This window comes from Nyctereutes procyonoides, unplaced genomic scaffold (genome assembly GCF_905146905.1).
Source record: "Nyctereutes procyonoides isolate TBG_1078 unplaced genomic scaffold, NYPRO_anot_genome, whole genome shotgun sequence".
NCBI classification, from domain to species: Eukaryota; Metazoa; Chordata; class Mammalia; order Carnivora; family Canidae; genus Nyctereutes; species Nyctereutes procyonoides.
The window spans coordinates 21,003,753-21,029,491 of NW_026575036.1; the positions used below are offsets into that span (position 1 = coordinate 21,003,753).

The window sequence follows — 25,739 nt, forward strand, 5'->3', positions numbered from 1 at the left end:
AAAGTTACTACGTGGATCAGCCAAAATAGTAATGGCCTGTATATCACTCTATGAATGGAAGGCACGTTTTTTATGTTTATGTCCAGTTTCATCTTGATCCATCAGAAAGCAGGAGTTTCAGGTCACTGGCACCAGGCTAGGACCTCACAAGGTAGCCAGAGTGGCATAATCTAACACATTGTTCTTTGGGGAAATGTTTCAGAATTTTCATGGTGGGCAGCTGGTGTCACTCAGGGAACTAAGTACAGAGAGTTGTCATCACCTACGAATATAATCAAGGGACCTTTAATGTTGAAGTTGTACAACAGTTTGCATCTGGACTTTTTTCCCAATACATATTTTTAAATGAATCAAGTTTAAAATTAAGGCTTATTAAAATATTTTACTCATGTAAATTAACAACAAAAACAAAAAACTCTTCAAAGACCTCACCACAGAAAAACGACTGGGCAAGGTAAACTACCTGAGTGGATGACAGGTCAGGAACCTCGACACCCGCCCTCTGGTTGTGGTTCTGTCAGAAATGAGGAGGTTGGCAGAAATAGTACCCAAGGTCTTTGGGAAACCCGGTTTTTGTTTGCTTGTTTGTTTAAAGTCTTTTATTTATATCACAGATTTTTTTGCCTATCTCTGTCTCCAGTATGCTTCAGCTTTCACCAGTATATAAGCACAGTTGTGATTGTATCAATGAAGCATTAATCTCAAATCTTACCAGTATTGAGACTCCACCAGTTCACAAAGACAGTCCAGTCTTTTCCTGGAAGCCTTCTCTCTCTAAATAGACCCACCATGCCCAGAAATCAATCCTCAGCACCTGTATTTCGCAGTGAGAGCAAAAACCCCAAGTTGCCCCTCAAGACCCAACCCCACAACTTCTGCACTGATCCTGCTGGCACAGGAAGGGCACTACTGGTGAACACAGAACAGGATTGGTAAGGTGGGTTCCTGTCTCTGGATATGTTTCCAACACTGGAAAAAAAGTCCAGCTCCACGTCCCTCAGTCAGATCTCAATAATGTGTGGGACAAGTGATAGCACACAATAAGAGATGCAGAGTGGAGCTAAAAGGCTGGGAGCTGTGAAAGCCTACATAGAAGAATTGGGATTTACTTTTTGAAGGATGGACAGGGTTTTCTTGATCAAAAATGAAAATAAAGGGGCATCTGGGTAGTATAGTGGGTTAAGTTTCTGCCTTTGGCCTGGGTTGTAGGACCCTGGGATAGAGCCCCGCATCAGGTTCTCTGCTCAGTGGGGAGTCTGCTTCTCTCTCTCCCTCTGCACTCCCCAACTCTCTCTCCCTACATCAAATAAATGAATGAATGAATGAATGAATGAATGAATGAATAAATAAAATCTTAAAATTAAAATGCATTTAGGGTAGAGGGAGCATCCTGGGAACGGGAGTAAAAATAGGAAAATTTGTGGCAATAGAGGTAAACCAAATTGGTTGGAAGATTAGAGGTTAAGAAAGCAGAATCAGGGCAGCCCGGGTGGCTCAGCAGTTTAGTGCCGCCTTCAGCCCGGGCCTGATCCTGGAGACCCGGGATTGAGTCCCACGTCAGGCTCCCTACATGGAGTCTGCTTCTCCCTCTGCCTGTATCTCTACTGCGCACGCTCTCTTTCTGTCTCTCATTGATAAATAAATAAAATATTTAAAAGAAAAAAAGAAAGCAGAATCAGACCTATAAATGCTAGAGGGGAGAGAATGGGGTTAGGGTATGTGCAAAATAAGTGAAGGGGAGTGGGAGATACAGGCTTTCATGTATGGAATAAGTCACAGGGATAAAAGGTACAACATAGAGAATATAGTTAATGGCATCATAATGGTGTTGTATGGTGACAGATGGCAGCTACATTTGCTGTGAACACAGCATAACCTAGAGAGAAGTCTAATCACTGGAATGAATGTGACACGATGTGTCAACTATATGCATGTGTATATATGTGTTGTGTGTGTGTGTGTGTGTGTGTGTGTATTTGGGGGGTTGGAGTGCTGATGCAATGGCAAAACCTGGCAAATTTGAAGTGATGGAGAGAGGCCTGAAAGGCAAACACGAATTTGGGCTTCATTTTATCTACCTACATTGCCCCGACAGCATTTGAACAGAGGAGTGATGCCGTAAGGTAGCTCCAGCTGGGAATGGACCAACATGGAGTGGATTCTAGAGCAGTGCTCTCCTACAGAAACACAACTGTGAGCTGCAAAGGGGAGCCATATGTAAATTAAATTTCCTTGTAGCTACATGCATTAGTTTTCTATTGTAACTGTAACAAATTACCATAAACTTGGTGGCCTAAAGCAACACGCATTTATTCTCCCACGGGTCTGGAAGTCAGAAGTCTAACATCATGGTATTAGCTGGGCTGTCTTCCTTCTGGAGTCTTCTGGTGAGAATCTGTTTCCTTGACACCTCTGGCTTTTAGAGACAGCCTACATTCTTTGGGCCATGGCTTCTGCTTCCTCCTTCCCAGCTAGTGGTGTAATATCTCCTGCAGTCAAATCTCCCTTTTATAGGGACCCTTGTGATTACCCTGGGTTTATTTGGATAATCTTCCCGTTTCAGGGTCCTTAACTTAATCACATATCCAAAGTTCCTTTTGTCATGTAAGGTCACATACTCACAGGTTCTGAAGATTCAGAAGTTGGTATCTTTGGGAGGCCCCTATTCAGCTACATTAAAAAAATATAGGATGAAACGTGGAATAATTAAGTATTTTCACATAATATATAAAAACAATCATAGTTTCAACACATTATCACTATGCAAGTTATTAATGAGATAAGTTTTTAAAATATTTTATTTATTTATTTGACACAGAGGGAGAGAGAGAGAGCACAAGCGCAAGCAAGCAGAGTGGCAGGCAATGGGAGTGGGAGAAGACTACCTACTGAGCAGGGAGCTTGACCTGGGGCTTGATCCTAGGACCCTGGGATCATGATCTGAGCCAAGGGCAGATGCTTAACTGACTGAGCCACCCAGGCACCCCAATGCGATATTTTCCATGTATAATTTTCCTGAGACTTCAAAAGGAGCATGCCTTTGTACTTAGAGCCCATTTCATTTCAGACTAGGCACATTTTGGGTACCTCATAGCTACATGGCTATAGTATTAGGCAGCACAATCTACAGTCGGGGTAACCTGTTAGAAGCTCATTAAAGAAATCTAGACAGGCTATAAAAATGAAGAGAAGAGAACAAAAATGACAACCCTTGAAACCAGCATTAGGTAAGTGTTGGGATGTGTGTGCTAGGAATGGTGTGGAGAACTGAGTGACAGACATAATGGCTATTGGCTATTAGCTCTGACACGAGGACTTTCTTAATTTTATTTCTTTAAAAGGGGAAGCATGTGAGCCTATTTTAAACAAATGAATGAACTGTCCACTAGGAAGTTAGGAATGTGAGTCTGGAAGTCAGGAGAGGGTTCAGGTTGGAGGCTTAGCCTTAGGATTGCTTTACGAGCGATGGTTTGGATCTATGATGGTGACTGAGGACAGAGCCTTGGATAGTTCATGTTGAGAGGGCAGGTGGAGGTAGGAGAGACGGGGGCAGGGGGAGAAAGTGTGGGAAAGCACGGGTACCTCTGAGACTAACAAAAGAGAAATATCAGCAGGTGGGAGCAGGGCAATTAGACTCCCAGCAGTATTTCTGAGGTAACCATGAAGACTCTCCTCATGGGTATGGAGTCCCTCACTCCAGATCTGAGGTAATTACTCAGCCTCCCACACAGGACTGGTTTTTAGTTGTCAGTGGGAGTGGGAAGATGCTTATTTGCAAAACTGTTTTTCTTTAAAGAAACATTATGGCTGAATCTTCTGAGTGGGTTTGGCATTAGGCAATTACATGGCTACTTTGGTGAGTATAGATAGCAGAAGGGGATGGTTCAGGCCCTTTTCTTCCTAACTCCAGAGGAATTTCTCTATATGATGATCAAATTAACAGAGTTATTGCCAGGTCTTCCTTCAGTGTGGCCATATTTTTAATGATCTATTGCTTTACATTTCTTTGGGAAAAATGATCCATTTCCCTCCTAGATCCTTGCTTCTAAGTCTCCTAAAGAGTGTGCATTAGTTGAGTGAGCTTGGGAATCAAACTGCCAGGGTTCAAGTCTTGCCTCTGCCTCTTAACTATTTTTGGTGTTGAGTGAGTTACTTACCTTTTTTATGCCTCTGTTTCTTACCAGAAAAATGGGATAATCACAGTCTGGGGTTTTTGTGAGAATTAAATCGTTATGCATGTACATATTTTTATCTACATACACTGTTTTCCTCTGAGTCCTCTCCAAGAGTTTAGAACATTCTATATCGATTTAACAATATGGAATGACTGAGACAGTTCATATGTTCTATTACCTCAAATCGTTCTATCTTCAGCCCCTCCTAAACCAACCCTCCCATTGCTGGCTCTATACTACAACGCTTGCTGATATTTGCTTATATTTCACCTACTATTCAGTGTTTATTCACAGACAAATCTAACAGCCAAACAAGAACTTCAGTGATTAATCCCTGGTAAAACTGACTCAAGTCAGATCACAAAAAATTTAAAATAGAAAAAGGTGGAAAGAAGACCTAAATCAGTGCTTCTATTGCTATGTTGTGCGACTTTTTCCTCATTTTATAAGTTTATTAAGGCCAAGGAATAAAGACAAAAACTGTATAGAACTAAAATAATTTCAAGGCTCAAACAACATAGTAACAGTTGACATTACTTTCCTAATTTTTTAAAGAAAGTTTGTTTATGCCCTTTGAATACCTTTAAGTTTTATTAATTAATTAATTTATTATTATTTCTTTATCTTTAAGTTTTAGTCTTTTTTATTTTTTATTTATTTATGATAGTCACAGAGAGAGAGAGAGAGAGAGAGAGAGAGAGGCAGAGACACAGGCAGAGGGAGAAGCAGGCTCCATGCACCGGGAGCCCGACGTGGGATTCGATCCCGGGTCTCCAGGATCGCGCCCTGGGCCAAAGGCAGGTGCCAAACCGCTGCGCCACCCAGGGATCCCAAGTTTTAGTCTTTGATTCATTTGGAACCAAGGAAAAAATAACACCATGGGTAGAAGTAGAAAATTGTGTTTTTCACAATCCCATAACTTATTCTGGTTTAAGAAGATTCTACTGAAAAGATACATACACAAGCACACATTTTGAAGAATGAGTCTATTCATTCAACTGTATAGAACTAAAGTAATTTTTCAAGGTTCAAACAACATAGTAACAGTTGACATTACTTTCCTAATTTTTTTTTAAGAAACTTTGTTTATGCCCTTCAAATATCTGTAAATTTCATTTATTATTATTATTATTATTATTATTATTATTATTATTATCTTTAAGTCTTAGTCTTTGATTCATTTGCACCAAGGAAAAAATAACACCATAGGTAGAAGTAGAAAATCGTGTTTTTCACAATTTCATAACTTATTCTGGTTTAAGAAGATTCCACTGAAAAGATACATACACAAGCACACATTTTGAAGAATGAGTCTATTCATTCTGGAATTTTTGGGGGCAGTGGGAGTCCACTTACTACCTAGGAAACAGATGAATACTTGCTGCAAAATTCCCTAAGATTGGAACTTCTTTATTTTTCTTCACTGCAGGTGATGCCTGGAGAATGCCATCTACTTTTCTTTTGAGTCCAGAATATCAGCCTTTTAAGATGACAGCAGTGTTGTGTCCTGAAAATGATCTCAGGGCAGTACAATAACATTCTATTTAGAGCTTCTTAGAGCTTTTTGGTAACTAAGTCATAATTGAGACCAGTGATTCTTAATCAGGGGGTAATTTAGTCCTCTAGGGGACATTGAGCAACATCTGGAGCCATTTTTGATTTTCATGATTGGGGAGGGTGTTGCTACTGGCATCTAATGAGTAGAGGCCAGCGATGCTGGTAAACATTTCACAATGGACGGGGCAGTCCCCACTCACTGTGTTATCCAACCCCAAATGTCAATAATGCTGAGGTTGAGAAGCCCTGCTCTCGATATTCTAGATTCCAAAGAGAAAAGACAGGTCCTAAATCAGGAGTAGAGAGGAGAAAAGGCAACAAGAGAGGGAAATGACAGAGGTCATGTTTATTTTAAAGACTACCTTTTATGTTTTTGTTGTGTTTCTGACAAGTATAATATTAAGTACTACTATCTTTGGGGGCAATGGAATCTGCGGCCATGTCAGGCAGCCATATAACCATCATTTCCTTTAATGGAAGTTTAGAGTTTGGGTTATGGGAATCCTGTGATTAATCAGGTGTTGTGATCAATATCCATGTAGTCCTTCCTTGGCATACATAGGAGGAGGCAAACTGATTCCTGAGGTGGAACTGACTTTACTTCCAAGAAATCCCCCAAATTGCTGATGAGTGGTTGAGAGAGAGAGAGAAGGCAAGAGAGAGAGAGGGGGGGGGGGACTGGTCTGATCTGGCCTTCACTTTATAGTTTCTTTGCAAGAAAATTAAAATACAACAGAAAGATCACAAACTTTGGAGTCTGCTAAACCTTGGTCAGTAAATGTCCGAGCTCTGTTGCTTCACTTGGTGCTCTCAGTGGTAAAATGGGAGCATAATATAGAACTCGTAGGGTTCTTAGAAAGATTAAGTAAGAGAATGTGTATAAAATGTCCAACATGGTGTATAGCATGCAGTAGAATCTCAGTAAGTTCTACTTATTTTAACTTTGTAAACTTAGGCTCTGAGCTGCAAACCGGATAATATTAGAGAATTTTCTGCCTATTTCCTAGGTAGGGAGCATGAAAAAGGTCAGCAGCAAGAACCCTCTTTTGTCTCTGTACTAGCTAATGCTGCTCTGTCCCAGATTAGTTGACCACGTTGAATGCACTCACTCATCTGGTCTAGATTTTTCTCTATAAAGCCCTAGCTGTGTAAGCTGTCTCTCTGATAGGCAGGCCATAAATAACCATGATGAAGCAGGCTGAGGAGCCCCTCTTTCTGTCCCTGGCTATTTGATCATTTTTCCCGAATTTTTTTGAGCTTTCCTCTTGACCTGTGAACATCAGAAACTAACAGTCTCTGTAGGCATCAGAAGAGACACACCAGTCTGGACAGCAGTGAGGTAATTAGCCAGAGAACCTAGATTCCAATCATGGTTTTTGCCTCTGAAGTTATATGACCCCAGGGTCTGTGATACTTAACCTTTTGTTTACCTCTGACCTCAGCTTGACCATAATGGTTATTAGGAAATTCACCACCATTCCAGAAGGAATGTTTGGAAGGTTAATGACATAATTGTGCCTAATCCTGGTGATGAGGAGAGAGTAAATGTCTACCTTTTGGAAATGCATAATAAATCTTCCAGGTAAATTACTTTTCCTTTAGTGAACTAAATATAACCTAAAGGGAAACCATATGAGGAGCTTTCAGTTTTAAAGTGTTTGCTCCCTTTAGTGGTCTAAGAGAGTTCCAGAACTTCTAAAGTAGGGCAAATATATTCTCAGTACAAGCAGAACTTTTGATATGAAAGGACTCTGGGTTTCCTGCATGGAAGGGACCTTGTACAGTTATCTAGTTAGGTTAACATAGTATTTTCCCTGCAGTCTCCACTGAACTAGTTACCACCCTGTCTCCAGAACAGGAGAACTTAGATTTTTCAGCTTGTGTCTTATTTTATTAATTTATTTTTAGATGAAAAACCTTACAGACTACTTCCTTTATCTGATGCTGCCTTAGGATACCAGGGTGAACCAAAAATCTGGATCCCCCCCCTCCCTTGCCTATAGGAAGGTATCTTGATTTAGCTCATTAACATTTCAGTTATCTGAGACCAAAAATTTCATTTTACCCGAAGAAGAAGGAGAGGATGAGGGTAGAAATGTGTTGGGGCCTGGTTACCGCAGAGAATGTGGGGAAAATGGGGGTGGGTAAAGCTATCCATATTCCTTAGCATTGGCTGTGAATTTTAAGCAAAGAATTCACTCTACATAAAAAAGAAAACTAAAAATTTATGAGCACGTATTATCTTCCAAGTGTGATGCAAGGTGCTTTCACATACATTATTCTAGCTTAATCTTTGCGTCAGTTTTTTGAAGGGTATTTTGTCATAGTTCTTGCCGATTGGGAAAGAGTAGTTAAATCACTTGCCCAAGGTCACACAGGTTGGACATGAGAGACAGAATTCAAATCCAGATTAGTCTGACTGCTAAATTCATGCTTGTTTTCATAAACCAAGATCCTTCTGCAAACAGCAAACCTCCTTCACCTCTCTCTTCCTCAGTTATCTTGCTCCTTTGTGACATTTGTAAGGATTTTGGAAGATTCAGTTGTACTAGGGCACGTGAACATGTGACAACGGAGGCAGCAAGCTTTTTGCAAACTTGATGGTAACCATTACTGCAAATACCATTGTATTTGTAGTTTGTAAAGTGCTTAGTATATGAATACAACCCTATTATTACCTAGTAATTGTGTGTATTATTATAATAACATACAATTATTTAGCTTGGGTAAAATTAGAATGGTGTGTATTTAAGATGTCATCCAGGTTCTATTCTTCTAGGCCCTTTGAGAAATATTGTTTCACTTAATGAATTGCATCATAATCTGTATTGCATAGGACGTTGATGTGCATTAATTTTTCACCTTTACTTAGGAATTTCCTGTTTTCTAGTAATATTCACCAACTTGAATTAATTAATTAAAAATATTTAATTTATTTATTCATGAGAGACACACACCCAGAGAGAGAGAGAGAGAGAGAGAGAGAGAGAGAGGGGAGGCAGAGACACAGGCAGAGGGAGAAGCAGGCTCCATCTAGGGAGCCCGATGTGGGACTCGATCCCAGATCCCTCCGGCTCGAGCTGAAAGGCAGACACTCAACCGCTGAGCCACCCAGGCACCCCACCAATTTGAATTTATTAACACTGAAAATATATTAACCAAATAATATACAGACATCACACAATTCTTGATATGAGAAGTATCCATGAGAACTATTTGGCTCAACTAGTTAAATGTCTAGTGTGTTTGAGAGAAGAAAGTTGCTTCAGGACGTCTGCCCCTAGCTCCAAACTGTGGGGTAACAAGCCAGAGACCAAGTGCTGATACCCAGAGACTACCAACACTATGAACCCCCAACACTCTCCCATTATAGCCAGCTGATTAAGTACCCTTGTAGTATAGAAAATGTTAGGCAATAGGTTTTCTGTTCTTTAACTAAGCCTTTGACATTTTTGGGAGCTTTCCCCTTTCCCCTTTGTCCTCATTAGGATATTGATTAGAAGAGGTGGTTAAAGCCAATATATATCATTCTGCACCAATCTTCAACACAATATATAACATTCTTAGCAATGGTGGTTAAAAGAATTTGGCGGTAGATATTTCAAAATAATAAGTCTAAATTTGTTTTCTAAAAATTTCTTGGTTTTGAGAAATTAATGATTTCTCCAACTTCATTTATTTGATGAACATATTTATTGGTCACCTATGATGCCTCTAGTCTTCTACATGCTTATAATATGGTATTTAAGTAAATATACAAATATGTTTAATACAAGGGAGTACAAGACCTGTGATATGTACCACATTGTCAGCAAGAATAATTCATTTCAATTAAGTTTTGTTGTTCATATATTGTGTGCCAGACTCAATGCTAGATTCTAGGGATACCAGGATGAATCAAAAATGGATTCTAAACCCCTGAAATTTATCAGGCGGCCAGAGTAACAATAAAAAAAAATAGCTTGTAAGGTGTGAGTGCTATAGAAGAATATAGATATATCTAGGACAAGTTTTAGTGTTTAAAATATTAGATATTTGAGGGTGATATAAAACTTTGAAACGTTCGTCATCAGTCTGGGAGTCAGTGTACTCAGGATTGTGCCAGGGCTCCTAGCATCTCAGACATCCTGACCTGGTAATGGCAGCTTCTGCTCATGTTTGTTTAAGAATATCCTGTCTAATTCCTGGCTAGCTCCAGTTTGGAAATCTCCAGGGCTCAGCTTGAAAACTGTTTATTTGTTAGTGGAGGAGAGGGGAAGGTATATAGCCTGGGCATTGACTCTGTGCAGGTGCCAGAGCTGACCTGAGTTCCTGGGAACCATTCAGGCCTTGGGGATTTACTAGGGCTTGGACCTCATCCACCATTGTAGCCAGGAGCCCAGAATCAAATTAGATAATGGAGACCGGATCCAGCTTGCCTGAGGGTTTGGCAAGAAGGCAAGTGTCTGTGCTCCTGTTGGTGCATCGTGTTGGTTCTGTGCCTGCTACAGAGAAATGCCAAGATTGGTGTTGATTAACCTGTCCTCAATTGTTGGACCTCCATCCAAGTGACTTGGTTCAATGCCCTGGACGGTGCAGGTGGGGCTGGAACCTCCTCCACCCAGCCTTCCTTATTTTAGACTCCTTCTTGCTCTCAGTCGCTTGCCCTGTGGGGCAGGGTGCAGACATTTTCTGGTTGCTGGCTGCCCCAAGGGACAGGGTGAGTCTTGTTTAGCAAGGAAGAAGCCGGTGAATCTAGCTTTTGTTTTGCAATCCTTTGGGACATGCTAACAAGAGAAGACTCATGATGAGTAAATTTTGGTCATTCTAGAAGAAAAATGCATCCACTGATGTATTTGTCTCCTGGCTGTGGTTTCTGAAGTCATATTAAATTACATTAAGAGCCCTTCTCTCATTGCTACTGGTCTTTTACTATTCAGTGGATGTTTAGAAAGATGCTATGTGGGTGAAAAATCAAAAACTGAATGACGGCCACTGCCTTAGGGGAGATGTTCTCATAGGGAGGAAGTACACCGCTGGGCAGAGCAGGAGGTCATTTATGGGCAGTGGGATGGTTAGAGTTCTCTTCTGCAGCCCCATTGTCTTTCTCAAAGTGTAGCTTAGCTTTGCCAGACTAGTTATTTTAAGCTCTTGCAAACAATTTCATAGCTTTAGTTTTGTCCTTGGCTCCAGTAAATTGGGGCCCCCATGCAGTGCTTTCTTGGCATTAACATGGATCTGAGCTGCTTAAGGGCTGGAGATATGGAGGGTTGGCACAGTGGGGAGGGCAGACAACAGGCTGGGACAATTCAAAGCAAGGCCATTAAGAATGCTTCTTTAGGAATCCAGAAGGCTGCAAGTACAGAACTGTACAGTGTGTAAACTTAAGCGTTGGTTTGAAAGCCTTTCCAATCACGAGAAAGGTAATTTTTTCAGGCTACTTTGTATTTTATTTCCTTTTGTTCTTTTATTGGAAAATTCACATTTCCCTGTTATTGATAGTTCTCTCTCTCTCTCTCTCTCTCTCTCTCTCTCTCTCTCACACACACACCCTCCATCTATCCTATGAATTTTGGAGACACATTTCAGTAGTGAGAGAAATAAATACTGAGAAAAATATTCTGAGCATACTGCTTCTGAGTTTCAGTCAGTAGAAAAAGGAGCGTACAGGAGGGGAGAGTGCTGGCCTGTTATTAGTTAGAACACCTAACTTGCTCATAAGAAACAAGCACCAAAGGTGGGCTGAGGTTTCCCCTACATCTGGAGTGTGTGGAGAAGCACTAGCGCTGAATAAAAACAGTCCTCATTCTTACCATCTGTGAGTCCACCGTGATAGGGCATAAGGCAGGCTCTAAATAAGTGGAGGGATTAATCTGAGAGAATCTGAAGGTTTATGTCCTCTCTTATTGGCTCAAGATTCCCTCAACTCTCATCGCTTGGATGTTTTTCCTTGGCTTATGACCTTGTTAATATCCCATAGCTGTCTTATCAGGGTTTTACACCTTAGTGTGAATTAGTTTATTGGCTTCTTTCCTTAGATCCAGGGAACATGATGAGTAGACAATGAGAGAGAGGGAACATAGGGACAAAAGGGTAAAGAAAGTGGATGTTTGTGTGTACCGTAGGCCAACTTCTTCTGTAAACCTTTGCCGAGTAGCATTTGTGCCCATGGGCTCTGCTTCAGGGCCTGCCGGCTGCATGCACTTTTTGTCCCCTTCAGCAGTTCTCCAACCAGAGCCTTCTTTCCATTATTGAGACGTGACATCTGTTTTAAATTACATCAACTGTACCCAGATAGTCCAGTGATTGACACCTTCCTCAGAATATGTGTGAAATCTATAGTAAAAGTGATGAGCCAGATGCTTCCAGGAGAGTAAATTACTACCTGCATGTGAGTTAGTTATGGGGTTGGTGCATTTACTTTTTTAGGCCCCCAATAAATTACTCTATTGGAATACCATATGGCTCCTGTGTGGCCGGAAGTTCTTGGACAAGTAAAGAACATGTTCTCTTGTCTCTATGTAATACCTTTCCTCCAAATAATTAACACACTTAACATATGAGATTTATATATTGGTTTACTAGCATCTTTTGATCAGGTTCCATAAAATGTTAATAAGGTCCCTAAGCAGATAAGTATATTATCAATCACATTTTTCTAAAAGATAAGCCTCTGAAGCTTGGCCCAAGTGTTTACCATAAAAAACTGTTATACTGATACTTGCCTTTTGAGTGAATTGTCTCACTTCTAGGATAATACAAATTTGACACACCACTCAGGTCACATTTAAGTCATATATATATTATATTTATGTTTATGTAATATATGCATATGTATTACATATTACATATATAAAAATGTACATATATATGGTAACAAACTATGACAGCTTTGTACATTGTCAACTTATTTACCCTGGAACTGTGTTTTCCAGAATTCTCTTCCCTAGATGATTTTTGGTTAGTATTGGCCACAGGAAACATTCTGTGCAAGATTTGGAAAGTTCAAGTGAAATAGCAGCCATATTGAGTTTTGAAGGTGGGGTGGGTGCTGGGTACCAGCCACTGCAGCAACTCACCCCCTTAGTTGCAAGTCTGCTGGCTCACCTAGTTGGTGCAGGGTAGCTCCCAGTCCATGGCTCCTTCAACTCTCATCAGGTGCCCTCCATTGTCTTCCCCACATGCTAAGCCAAGTGAATGTGCACCTCCGTAGGGCAGGGCACCAAAGTTGAGATATGAGGCAGACATAGATTCCAGTTCATCCTCATGGTTTCTGGTTGTCTTTATTCTTCTTCTTTTTAATATTTTTAGATTTTTATTTTTTTAATTTATTCATGACAGAGAGAAAGAGAGGCAGAGACATAGGCAGAGGGAGAAGCTCCTCACAGGGAGCCCGATGTGGGACTCAATCCCGTGACTCCGGGATCACCCCCTGAGCCGAAGGCAGACGCTCAACCACTGAGTCACCCAGGCATCCCTGATTGTGTTTCTTCTTATCTATATTCAGCTTTCTCTCCCTATTGCCAGTCTGGCTGATCCAGAGTGAATTAGCTATAGTGGAACTACTCTAGTCACAGAGAAAACCATCTGTATAGACTCCTCCATCAATCTGTAGAGACTACTCCCCCAGTTGCATATGGTCTAATCCCTAGAATAAAACTGTTTTCTATATTATTTGTAGGGATACGGTGATGCAACCCTGATTCCTAAAAATTTAGAATTATTTAACAAGCATGTGGAATATAAGCAACACGAGGTAGCATTCTTCCTCTCCTCTTCTTCTTCCTTCTTCTCTTCCTCCTTCTCTTCCTCCTCCCCATGCTCCTCTTCCTCTTTTTCACTGCTCTATCTCCCGTCCCTAGGACAGTGAGTGCTTGGTACGTAATAATCACTCGCTAAATATTAATTGGGTGGGAGTCATAATTTGGGTTTTTTTATCTATAGAAGGATGAGGCATGCAGTTCCTTAAGTTATCCTTTTGTCTTGCATTTCGGATGCCTGTGGTAATTCCAACCAGAGATTTGGAAATTGGTTATATAGATCTGGAGACTGGCAGGAGAATCTGGATTGAAGCTATAGACTAGGGGGGGGATTGTTAACATGAAATGGCTATGGGTAAGAACCCAAGAAGAGATGAGAAGGGAGACGCGATGAGGAAAGAACCCTGGGAAACAAAATTGAATGATTATTCAGAATTACTTACTTCCTGGTAATTCCATTATATAGCCACATCCTTGCAGTGGGTTCATGGTGGATGAATGATACACCCATACCTTGACTTTGGGTAGGACTCTATGACTTGCTTTGGCTAGTGGAGTGTTAGTGGCATGATAGGAGCTGACACTTAAAATATACGCATGCAGTTCGGCTTCCTCTCTCATGTTCTGGTGATCTTCTCTAAGAGAAACATGCCCCCAGCTGCAACTGTCACTTCAGACTGGCCTCAGAATAAAAACTGGTAGATTGGCTCCCAGGTTGAGCCTGACTTGCAACCTGGAGTCAAGTTCAGCTGACACACAGTCTGAAGCAGAGAGCCCAATCTAGTTTGACTGAACTGCAGCTCAGCTGCAGACTTGAAAGTGTGAAGATAAATGCTTGTCACTGTAAACACCTGAATTTGGGAATGGTTTTTTGTCAGGCACCATTATTGTAGCAATTGCTAACTAATATAAATAGCAACTCTATCTAAACTGACAAAGAAGCATCTGTGGAAGGACCTGAGGAGGAAGAGTGAGACAGGTAAGAGGATTCAGGTGAGGGGAACTTCATGGTTGCCAAGAAAGGAGTGTTTCAACAAGAGAAAAGCTTTTGTCAGTGTTGGAGGCCTCAGAGAGGTCAAGCAAGTCAAGGACCAAAATGTATTCATTGGATTTGACAACAAAGAGATTGAGGAAATTCATATTTGATTCCTACACATTTCTCTGGGAAGTAGGAGATGCAGTCTTCTGAGAATGAGGGTGAGGAAGACTAGAGACCTAGAAAAAAAGCTATGAAAGCTGGACACTTTGCTGAGAGGAAGGGGAGAGACACCATGTGATTTTCCCCTAGCCATATGAGCAGCCTTAACAGAAAGAAGAAACATCTGGGTGTTCCATGTGGTGTTGGTTTTTCTGGAGTGTATGAGACCAAAAGACATAAAACATTTTTCTATCAATCCCATCAATTATCAACTCTCCTGAATTTCTGCAGCACCAGGATCTATATTGTACATTTTTGTGTTTTTTTATATATTGTCTTACAATCTTTACTGATCATGTGCTAATAGCATTTTTATTTCTTTTTTTTTAAACTTTAATTTTTTTTTATTATGATAGTCACAGAGAGAGAGAGAGAGGCAGAGACACAGGCAGAGGGAGAAGCAGGCTCCATGCACCGGGAGCCCGATGTGGGATTCGATCCCGGGTCTTCAGGATTGCGCCCTGGGCCAAAGACAGGCGCCAAACCGCTGCACCACCCAGGGATCCCCAGCATTTTTATTTCTTTCTCTGTATATCCATCTACCCATCTGCCCATCTGTCCACCCACCCATCTGTGCATGCATTCATCCAACATTCATCCATCCACCCACCACATTATTCCTTCAAGGATGTGAGGGAACTTACAAGTATTACAAGTAATACTAAAAAATGTTAAATTAAAAATAAAAATTTCAGAATCAAGGAATATATAGGTAAGAGTCATGTGGTAGCCCAGCAAAAAACATTATGTTTATAGTATCCAAAATCTATATAAAGAATTTATCAAACTCAACACCTAAAAAACAAATAATTCAGTCAAGAAACAGGCAGAAGACACGAACAGACATTTCTCCAAATAAGACATACAAATGGCCAACAGTCACATGAAAAAAATGCTCAACATCACTTGGCATCAGGGAAATATAAATTAAAACCACAATGAGGTATCACCTCACACAAGTTAGAGTGGCTAAAATTAACAGTTCAGGAAACAACAGATGTTGGTGAGGATGCAGAGAAAGGGGAACACTCTTCCACTGTTGGTAGGAATACAAACTAGTGCAGCCACTCTGGAAAACAGTATGGAGATTCCTAAAAAGTGAAAAATAGAGCTACACTATGACCTAGCAATTGTACTACTGGGTATTTATCGAAATGACACAAACATAGTGATCTGAAGGGGCACATGCACCTCAATGCTTATAGAAGCAATGTCCTTAATAGCCAAAATATGGAAAGAACCCAGAAAGAACCTGGATTATTGTTCAGCTATCAAAAAGAATGAAATCTTTCCATTAACAATTACATGGATGGAATTAGAAGGTATTATGCTAAGTGAAATAAGTCAGTGAAGGACAGATACCATATGATTTCATTCGTATGTGGAATTTAAGAAACAAAATGATGAACGTAGGGAAGGGAAGGAAAAATAAAATAAGATGAAAATTGAGAGGGAGGCAAACCATAAGAGACACTGAACTCCAGGAAACTGAGGGTTGCTGTAGGTCAGTGGGGGATGGGGTAACTGGGTGATAGGCATTAAGGAGGGCACTTAATGTAATGAGCCCTGAGTGTTATACTCAACTGATGAATCACTAAATTCTACCTCTGAAACTAATAATACACTATATGTTAATTAAATTGAATTAAAAAACCCCAAAACACATTGTTTATAGATCTCATTCTAGAACTATGAATTTCCACTTCAAAAACTTACCACTGTAATTAGGTTATATTTTAAGATTAAAAAAGGGAGTTTGAGAAAGTAAACATGAGAAAGTAATATTTAAATTATAAATTTTCGATATGGAAAGATTTTGGTTAAAATGCATTTTCCTTCATATCTTAAATTATACGGAGAAAGTGTTTTTATATAATATCCTCCATTCTTGCCAGACCATATGATCAGTATCTTTTATCACACCTGTCTTTTAGGATGGGTAAAGCAGTAGTGTTGTCAGTTGTTGGGCCTTTGCAGAGCGAAAATATTTCTGTTTATCTTCTTAGGAGTGGGGAAAAGATTGGAAATTACACCTTGAATTCTGATTCTTTTGTGCACACCAAAACTTATCTTCTGCCTCTTTTAAAAGAAGATAGTTTGTCATTTTACTTACTTTTATGATTCATACTTAGGAAAAGAAAAGATTATTTTTATGTTCAAGAAATTTAGCTCCCTGCACCCCCAAATAAAGAAAGAATAGAAACAAAATTTTGCTATTCTGGTTAATTAATGCTTTTCTCAGCTTCTTTTTGATGGACAGGAAAATGAAATTAGTACCATGTGATCATCGTATTTCATAATTATGTCATTCATACTTACAAGTTAGATTTAAATGTCTGGTTCCCTTTTGAGTTGAATAGTGACATAAATCGAAAATTATTTAGCAAATGTACCTATTAATCTCTTTGGGATCTAGAAAGAGCATTTTAAGACAGTAAAACATAAGTCTACCCCCATCACTGGTAACCTCGAGCTTCAGGACCATAATTTCCTCCAAAGCTTCTGGCAACTCAATTAACTCCAGTCATTTCCCAGACCTCTACATCCCAGCAGCTGCTGTGATCATCTTCCCAGGGAGAGATGAATCTATTCACAATATCCAAAATTTTATCATTGCACATCTTCCATTAACTTTTAGGGCAGTTTTTCCTTACTCTTTTTTTTTTTTTTTCCCTTACTCTGTTGATTAGCTCCTAGATTGAAACCCTTTTGTAGGAGAAGGGGAAGAGATGACCAACTTCCAATGGGTATATCTTTCTTTTTGGAGTGATAACTTTTTTTAAATTTAGATTGTGATGGTTCAGAATTCTGTAAATATACTGAAGCCATTGGTTTGTGAGCTTTAAACTCATGAATTTTATAATACGTAAACTGTATCTCAATAAAGATGCTTAAAAAAACGAAAAAAAAAAAAAAGAAACCCTTTTGTAGAATTCTAGGAAATGTATTCATTCACTCACTAAATATATTTTTAGGGCCTTCTATGTGCCAGGCACTGTACTAGGACCTAGGAATACACTAATGAGCCAGACTGTGCATTTTTGAAAGAGAGTTCTTTAGTGCTGGAGACAGGTGCATACACAGAACAACGCGGAATGCTAAGAACTCTCATCGTATTTATATCTCTTTATTCTTTCCACTAGATCAATGCATTTAAACTGGCCATGGAGGAGAGGAAGTCTACAGATATACTCTTAGAAGGCTGGGTATTTTCCATGGTAATTAAAATATTTTTCATTTACTTTGATGATAATTAAAAAAATTTTAAGCATATTCTTGGTCATCTAGATTACTGATTTATAACTAACATTCTGCCATTTCTGTGCTCAAGTTTTTATTTACAGTTACTAAAAAAATCAAATGTAATAATCTTATTCACACTGATTTATTTTCTACACAACATCATAGGTTACATAAAATTAAAACTGTTAATTTGTTGGTTTTGCCCTTATTTAACATGTAAATTTGTTTTGATTATGTAGTTGTGTAAGAACATAAACAGAAATACTTAATAACAAGTTATATGCTATTATTATTTACATTTAGTAGCTTTCTGATGGAGACCATTTAAGTCAAAATGGTTAGGTCTGCATTTAAAATTATGGGTCATTTTCCTCTGAAAGAAGTTCCTATATTACTTGTGTTTGAAAAACATAGTTCTGGTTTCATGTCAGTGATCTTTCAGAGATTGTATTCCATAAAATCTCTTTATTCCCTTTTTGTGGGTGATTACTATCATCTGACAGCTTATAATCTTCCCTATTTCCACCCTCAGCTGGTGAAGTGAGAGGAGGCCTAGCTAAATGTGACGGCACAATATAATTTAGAAATACCCAAGGGCTGAGCATTTTTTAACCCCATTAAAAATTATCTAAGTGGCACATGAAAACATTCAAGCAAGGTTAAGCACAGTAACCCCTTGGGTTATTCGCAGGTCAGATTTTCAGTTTTTAAAATGAGCTATGTGTACTCTCAGGATATTAGAAGGCATGGAAGATATAATAAGATGGAAAATATGGCAATCATGTTGGTGAAATTAAAGATTGGTGAATGTTGGTGAAATTTAAAAGATTAAAACAAATACTATCTCTTGGATAGAATACAATTTACATGTATTGTAAATACATAGAAGTTGAAGGGACAACTTCTAAGAAGTCACACGCTTGATGCTGGGCACTTCTTTGGAATGTGCTATAAAACTTTTCAGGCTTTGGTAACCTCTCTTCTCAGTTTTCAAGGGCTACTTTGGTGTAAACCTTCAGAAAGCATTATATAAAGGAAATGCTCCACGGAGCTAGAAACTTGAAGCTGTCCGTTCTCTACCAGATTCTGAGCATTTGCCTGGGAGATTGAGAAGATTTTCTTTTGTGAATTCTCCTTGTAGTAGCTTTGTGGACTCTTGAATATATTCTGGCACATTGTACCACCCCATCATGAAGGTGATTGTACTTTTCTTTTTAAATCTACAGAAAAGTGCTTATGGGACATAAGGGATTAAAAGCATTTGCAGTAGCTACTAGGCCTCCCTCTGGGATCTTCTGTTTACTGGTTGGAAACCACCAAACTATTTGATGTTTCTTTCATCTGATCATCCCAGTCTCCTATCTCCTGGTCTGTGCCTACTAGTTTACGATGCCCATTCATTCGTTCAATGAGTTACTGGGTCCTCAAAGTGCAAGAAATCATCTCCATGTACTTGGAAGCTCTAACTATGCTTTTTCACAATCCTCTTCATTAAATATGACATCTCCTTGCATTTGGTTGGAATGCATTACCTACCTAATGTGGTCTCATTAGACTTAATGTCTCTATTTTAGTCCATAAAGTACTATAGTTAATTTGGATCAGATCTTCAGTTTATCTCTCTAATTTGGTGGCCAGTAAATCAGCAGGCCAAATAACCAGAATGTGGATCCAGAGACATGACGCCTTCCATCTTCTCAGTCTTCCCAAGTATCCGATGAAACCAACACTTTGTGTCTATCCTTTGCTTGACATTGTCCTTGAATAGTCTCAAAGCAGGTGGTGGAATTCAGAATTTCCATTGGTGTATGGGAGTGTTTGCATAGCTTGAATAATAATATCTAATCTAATTTTTCAAATAACAATAAAAGAAGTCAGATGATTTTTATGTTTTTAAAAGAAGGCATGTATTTTAAGAGACCAGAAAACATAGTTTTAGAACTTACAAAGAGGATGAGACCTTGCCTGCTCTCCAAACGTCACCCAGCACTGGCACCCAGTGATAACATTCTACTTGTAATGCTCCATTCCTGATAATTCAGGACAATTGCTGCCTATCAGAAGGCAAGATTTCTGGCAATCTCTACATCTTGAGAACAGGGAAATAATAAAGTAAGCAGAAGCCTTTAGAGTCTCTAATATATATGTAATATACTGATTTGGAGAATTGTGCTTCCCTTTTAGCTAGGTGGAGTCAAAGTGGCTAAGTTTTGGTTCATAAAATGTAATAAAAATGTTGGTAGGACTTTCAGGACAGTTTGGTAAAAAAACAAAACAAAAGGAGAGTTGTACCTTTTAGTTACTCTTTCCTTCCTTCTTTCTGTTGCTTGCAAAGGAATTGTAATGGTTAGAACTCCAAAAGCTCTCCGACTATGACAAGTCACATAGAACAGAGCTAAGACAGATGGCCTCAGAAGGAGGTCTGGAGTCCTCCTACCTGGATTTTTTACCTCTCCTTTTTTTTTTTTTTTTTTTTTTTGAGGGAGAGTGTGGCAGAGAGCAAGAGCAAGTAGGGGTGGGGAGAGGGGCAGACTAGAGAGAGAAAGAGAGACTCTTAAGCAGGTTCCACGCTCAGCATAGAGCCTGGCATGGGGCTCAATCTCATGACTCTGAGATCATGATCTGAGCCTAAATCAAGAGTCAGATGCCTGCTGGACTGAATTATCCAGGTGTCCTGCTTCCCTCTACACTTCTTTACATAAGCAAATATGCCTATTGCATTTAAGCTGATACAGTTGGGTTTCTATAACTCCCAGCTGAACCTAACTTGAACTGATATGCCTTGTTAATTTGATTTCTCAGTAGCTTAAAAGAACCAAATTAGAAGCAGGAAGGGCTGCTTCTGTTAGCAAGTAAGGAAACAGAAAAAATTATTATAGGCCAGGAAGTCAATTAATGGTGATACGGCTGACGTCAAATCAGCACGAAGGCAGGAAAAGGTGTAGAATATTTCAAGCATTTTTTGTTTTGGAAGATGGTTGATGTTTAAAAAACTCTGACAGCAAAGGTAAACTTCATTTACTTTTAGATTTGACGCTTTAGACGCTTTCCCTCACCACCTCCTTTGTCAACGATATTTCTGGAGCTAGTCATTGTGTGAGTAAGGACAAAAAACCAAACACAATATACCTTTGTATTCAGGGTGTTCAGAGCAGACCCCAGGAAGGTGAGAAATTTGTCTCAGTGAGTACTGAGGGGTATATATATATACATTCAATTTATTTAAGTTGGTAGTTGGGACAGCTCATTAGTTTAGGAACTACTCCTATGGTTACCCATAGTTGTTTGAATTGTCCTAGGTTACGTAGAGAGACAGAAGCTGAGTGTAAAACCCAATAATCCAAGCTGCTGGTCTAGTTCTTTAACAAATGACACTGCCTTACTTGTCCTAAATTCTCTTTAAATAACTAAAATTTATTTCCCTCTTGACTACCTTTTGACAAAGGGGCTCCTGTTCTCTTCCATTCTGTCACTCCCAGAAATACCAACACAAGAAAGCTTCATCAGCAACTAGGGTCACAGTGTCAGACAAAGCTTATTGTCTGGATTGGTGATTTTGTTCCAGGAAGGGAACTCCTAAAATAATACCAAGACACCAAAAAGCCGAGCTAGACTTATTCATTTCCCAATCCTTCACAGTTCTATTTTGCAAACCCAACTCACTGAATAATTGATTTTCCAAATTTTCGGGACACCTTAGTCACTACCACGTTTTGTGGGTAGAGATAATGACTTGAACGGAACACGAGCAGAGAGTTGATTTTAAGTAAGGAAATGGGGTCAGGGAGAGGTTAAGTGGCTGGCCTGGGGTCAGATAGCAAGCTGGTGACTCAACTTTGCAGCTCCTGGATCTGAGGACTGCAAAGAAAACCAGAGCCCATTTCCTCTTGATAAGTTAACTGCCCCATATCTGTGGTCTGTCGTAAGCTTTTAAGAGCCACATTCCTTTTGTGACTGCAGACCTGAGCTCCTATGACTTTCACCAGAGTCTGGAAAACACTTTCAAGGTCAGACTGTGGTACACAGAGGGCGGGTTAGCATTTTACTTGCCACTGAAAATCATCCTGCAATTCATAGGAGTTGCCATCTTTTTGGTGTCTTACAATCTCCACCCAGTACGTATTCATAACAACCAGCCTATCTCAGAAATGATGATGACATGTGTTTATGGAGTGCTTCCTATGTGTCAGGCGCTCTGTGAAGTCTTTCACATGGATTATCTCATTTAATCCTCCTGAGGACCTAGTTGGGTAGGTTAATTTATAGCCCTTTATACTGATGAGGATGTTGAGGCTTTTCAGGGGTTAAGTACCAAGCCCGAGTTGACACTGCTAGCTAGAAAATGGCCACGTAGGAGCTATGAACCCAGTTTTGCATGACTCAGAGGCCACTATGCTATACAAAATTCCTGTACATTCACACTGACCTTTTCCCCCACACTTCTGTTATTTCAGTTCTTTTACAGAGTAAAATTGGGCATAATTTGGTATAATTTTCATCCCATCCTTAGGTAAGTGGGCTGACTAAATACATATATATGTAATATATATAATATGACATATTATATATGTATATTTTTTAACAGTGAGGTTAATTGTCTTACCTGCAAACAGTTCAAAGATGTATCTCTCCTTGTGGTGGTGTTTGCAGATCTTAGCTGCACACCTCAGAAAATAACATTTTCCAAACTAAAAAGCTGAAAAGAAAGCTACTTGAAAGTAGAATTCTATGTCAAAATTCATGATGTATAGTGGCCCTGCCCCAGGCTTTCTGGGACTTCTTCCAATATTCTTCATTTTCTGGAAAATGTGACCCAGCAAACTAAAAAAGATGATGGAATAGACGTTTATGAACATTTATGCTTGAAAAGTTTCTTCCTAAAAATGGAGTTACATGCGGGTTCATTAGAGAAGCATCTATTCTTTGGAATGAGATGAATAAGAAAGTTACCACTTACTTTCTGCTCGTTTGTGGGAGAAAGGAAAGAATGGAGAGTGCGAGAAGGGGCCCCCAGCTCTGCCAGAGTCCTCCTGTGGAAGGTCTGGGGGTGCGCCTGCCAAGTCTCTGGTCCCACCCCTCCCCACTCGGGGTTCCTAGTCCTGGCCCTGCACCCCATTTCCCCCTTGCCCCCTGTGGCTCTGTCCTCACACTCGGTCCACAGCCGGTTCAACCTGCTGGATCACTCTGAAGTTCTAGGCGGGCAGGGACATGTCTCAGTCGAGCTTATTAAAAAGGCACATCCAAATCTGGCACAGAAGTGGCATCCTGAGAATAAACAAGAAGTGGAGGGAAAACTCAGACAAGTAGCTGAGGCGTATGAGGTGTTATCAGATGTTAAAAAAGAGGACGTCTATGATAAATAGGTCAAAGAAGGATTAAATGGAGGTGGAGGGTGGTGGTGGAGGGTGGAGGTAGATTATTTTGACAGTCCCTTTGGATTTGGCTTCAGCTTCTGCAGCCCAGACCAGGTCTTCAGGGCATTTTTTTGTGGAAGGGACTGTTTTCATTGGGTTTCTTCAAAGACCCATTTGAGGACTTTTTTGGGGGGCAAATGGAAATCCATTTCTCATTTGACACAAATTGCAGAAGCAGGTGCTGTGGTACAGGTTGTTTTTCTCTGCTTTCAGTGGATTTCCATATTTTTTGAGGGTATATTTTCTTCATTGATACAGGATTTACTTCTTTTGGTTCACCAGGTCAAGAGGGCCTCACTTCATTTTCTTCCATGGTGGTAAGGGACGCACAACTTCAAATCTATATCATGTTCTACTAAAATTGTTAATGGCAGAAAAATCACTAGAAAGGGAATTGTTGAGAATGGTGGAGAAAGAGTAGAAGTTGGAGAAGACCACCAGTTAAAGTCCTTATAAATGTTAAGGAGCAGCTGCTATGATTGGACAACAGATGATTAAACCCGTGTACGTAATAAAAATGTTGACTCTATCCAGCTCATTTGAGGATTAGCAGGAACATTTGTGTGTCTTTGAAGATTACAAATGAATTCAACTTTCAGTATAACTGCACCTGAATTATTTATACACAGCTCATCAAAGCTCTGTTTATCGTAGACTTCTGAGTTTATTGTTGGGACCCCATAATAGAACCATATTTTTTTGGTCATAAATCTCTGTATGCACTTTGCTTTTTTATTAAACGTGATCCAAAGTGACCTGACTCTTGTCTGCTAACACCGGTGTGGACCTGCTTTTCCACTGTTTGAAACATGAGCCAAGTAGTGTCAGTGTGCTGTAAAGTTAACATTGCCAGGATGAATCTTCCCCAAAGATAATTTCAATTTTTTTTTCAGTATTTAGTGGTGAGATATATTAATACATTAGTGGAAATCCATTTCTCATTTGACACAAATTGAGGATGTTTTCTAGTTGTGCATAAATACTGAAATCTGAGTAACTTTTGACAATTGCTTAAATATGTAATGGTAAGCTTAGATTTAAAAAAGTAAAGTCAGTAAACTAGGTCTTTGTCATTCCCTTAAAAAAGGAAAGAAAGGAGAGAAATGTAAAAGTGTTTGGTGCATTCTTTCCTGAGTGGAACCTAAAAAAAAAGTACAACTTAAGTTTTAGATTTTCTTTTGTTTTAGGTGGCAAAATGTCACCTTGGAAACTGATAAATCAAGTTAAAATATTAGTTAGAAATGATTTTATTAAATAATAAATATGAAAAATCACCTGTGTGTGTGTGAGACTTTGGAGCATTGATAGAGTTCAGAGTTCAGTTAACCCAATTCCATCAAACCAACTACAAATACAAGAGGGAGGGGACCAAGAAAAAAGGGAAAGAATGGAAGGGGCATATTATAATTTTTCAAGATATGAATACTTTGAACTGTTAAAATAGCTCACATTATGAATTTGCAGGGATGTCAAATGTTGAGGTGATAACTCTGAGGTGTCTTCCTTAAGACAAAATGGCTGAAACATCCCACCACCTCTGACAGCAGACCTAGATTGTAGGCTAATCTTTTTGAAGTGTAAGCAAGTTTCTTAAAAGTAATACTATACTTAAAAAAAAAAAAATTAAAGTAGCAGGGCGCCTGGGTGGCTCAGTGGGTTGAGCATCTGCCTTCAGCTGGTCATGATCTCAGAGTCCTGGGATTGAGCCCTGCATCAGGCTCCCTGCTGAGGAGCTTCTCTTCCACACTTGTGCTCTCTCTGTTATCTCTGTCTCTCTCTCAAATAAATAAAATCTTCAAGAAAAATTAAAGTAGCTTTTTTTAAGTTGGAAAAGCAACTAGTTGTAAAAGTTGATGATTGTGAAAAAATGAATTGGAAAATGCAGGTAAGTGAATGGAAGAACCAGGAGTCCTTCACAGTCCGGCTATAGAACAGCCACTGTTAACACCCTGGAGTATGTCTTTGGAGGGCCTCCCCTTGTCCATGTGTACACATATACACTTGCACACATTTGGGCCATTTTACCTGAAATTTTATAACATACTTTTCCTATTTAATTGTAAACCATGACTATATTAATACCCTTAACTCTATTTCACATCACATAATTTCCCATGGCTGTAGTTGGCCATTTAAAATTGTTTTTGATATTTTGCTACTATTAAAACTGGAAAAGCTTTTCCTTTTAGGAAAACTTTGAACTTATCCTTAATTATTTTTTAGGTTAATTATTTCTATAATTCTTGGATTAAAGCAAATGCTGATTTGGAGACTTTTGAAACAGTCTATAGCGCTCTCCAGTTGATACTGCATTTGCACCATGGTTATTGGTATATATGGGCCATGGTTATTTTGGGAGGTCTGAGAAAGTATTTTTAGTGCCGACTATGAGTGTACTACAAATTGTGAATAT

The 25,739-nt window shown here is 39.4% G+C and overlaps 1 pseudogene; it reads left to right on the top strand.

Annotated features, from left to right (window-relative positions):
• Positions 1 to 789: 789 nt before the first annotated feature.
• LOC129505508 (dnaJ homolog subfamily B member 6-like) lies at positions 790 to 23,782 on the top strand (annotated as a pseudogene).
• The last annotated feature ends 1,957 nt before the right edge of the window (positions 23,783 to 25,739 follow it).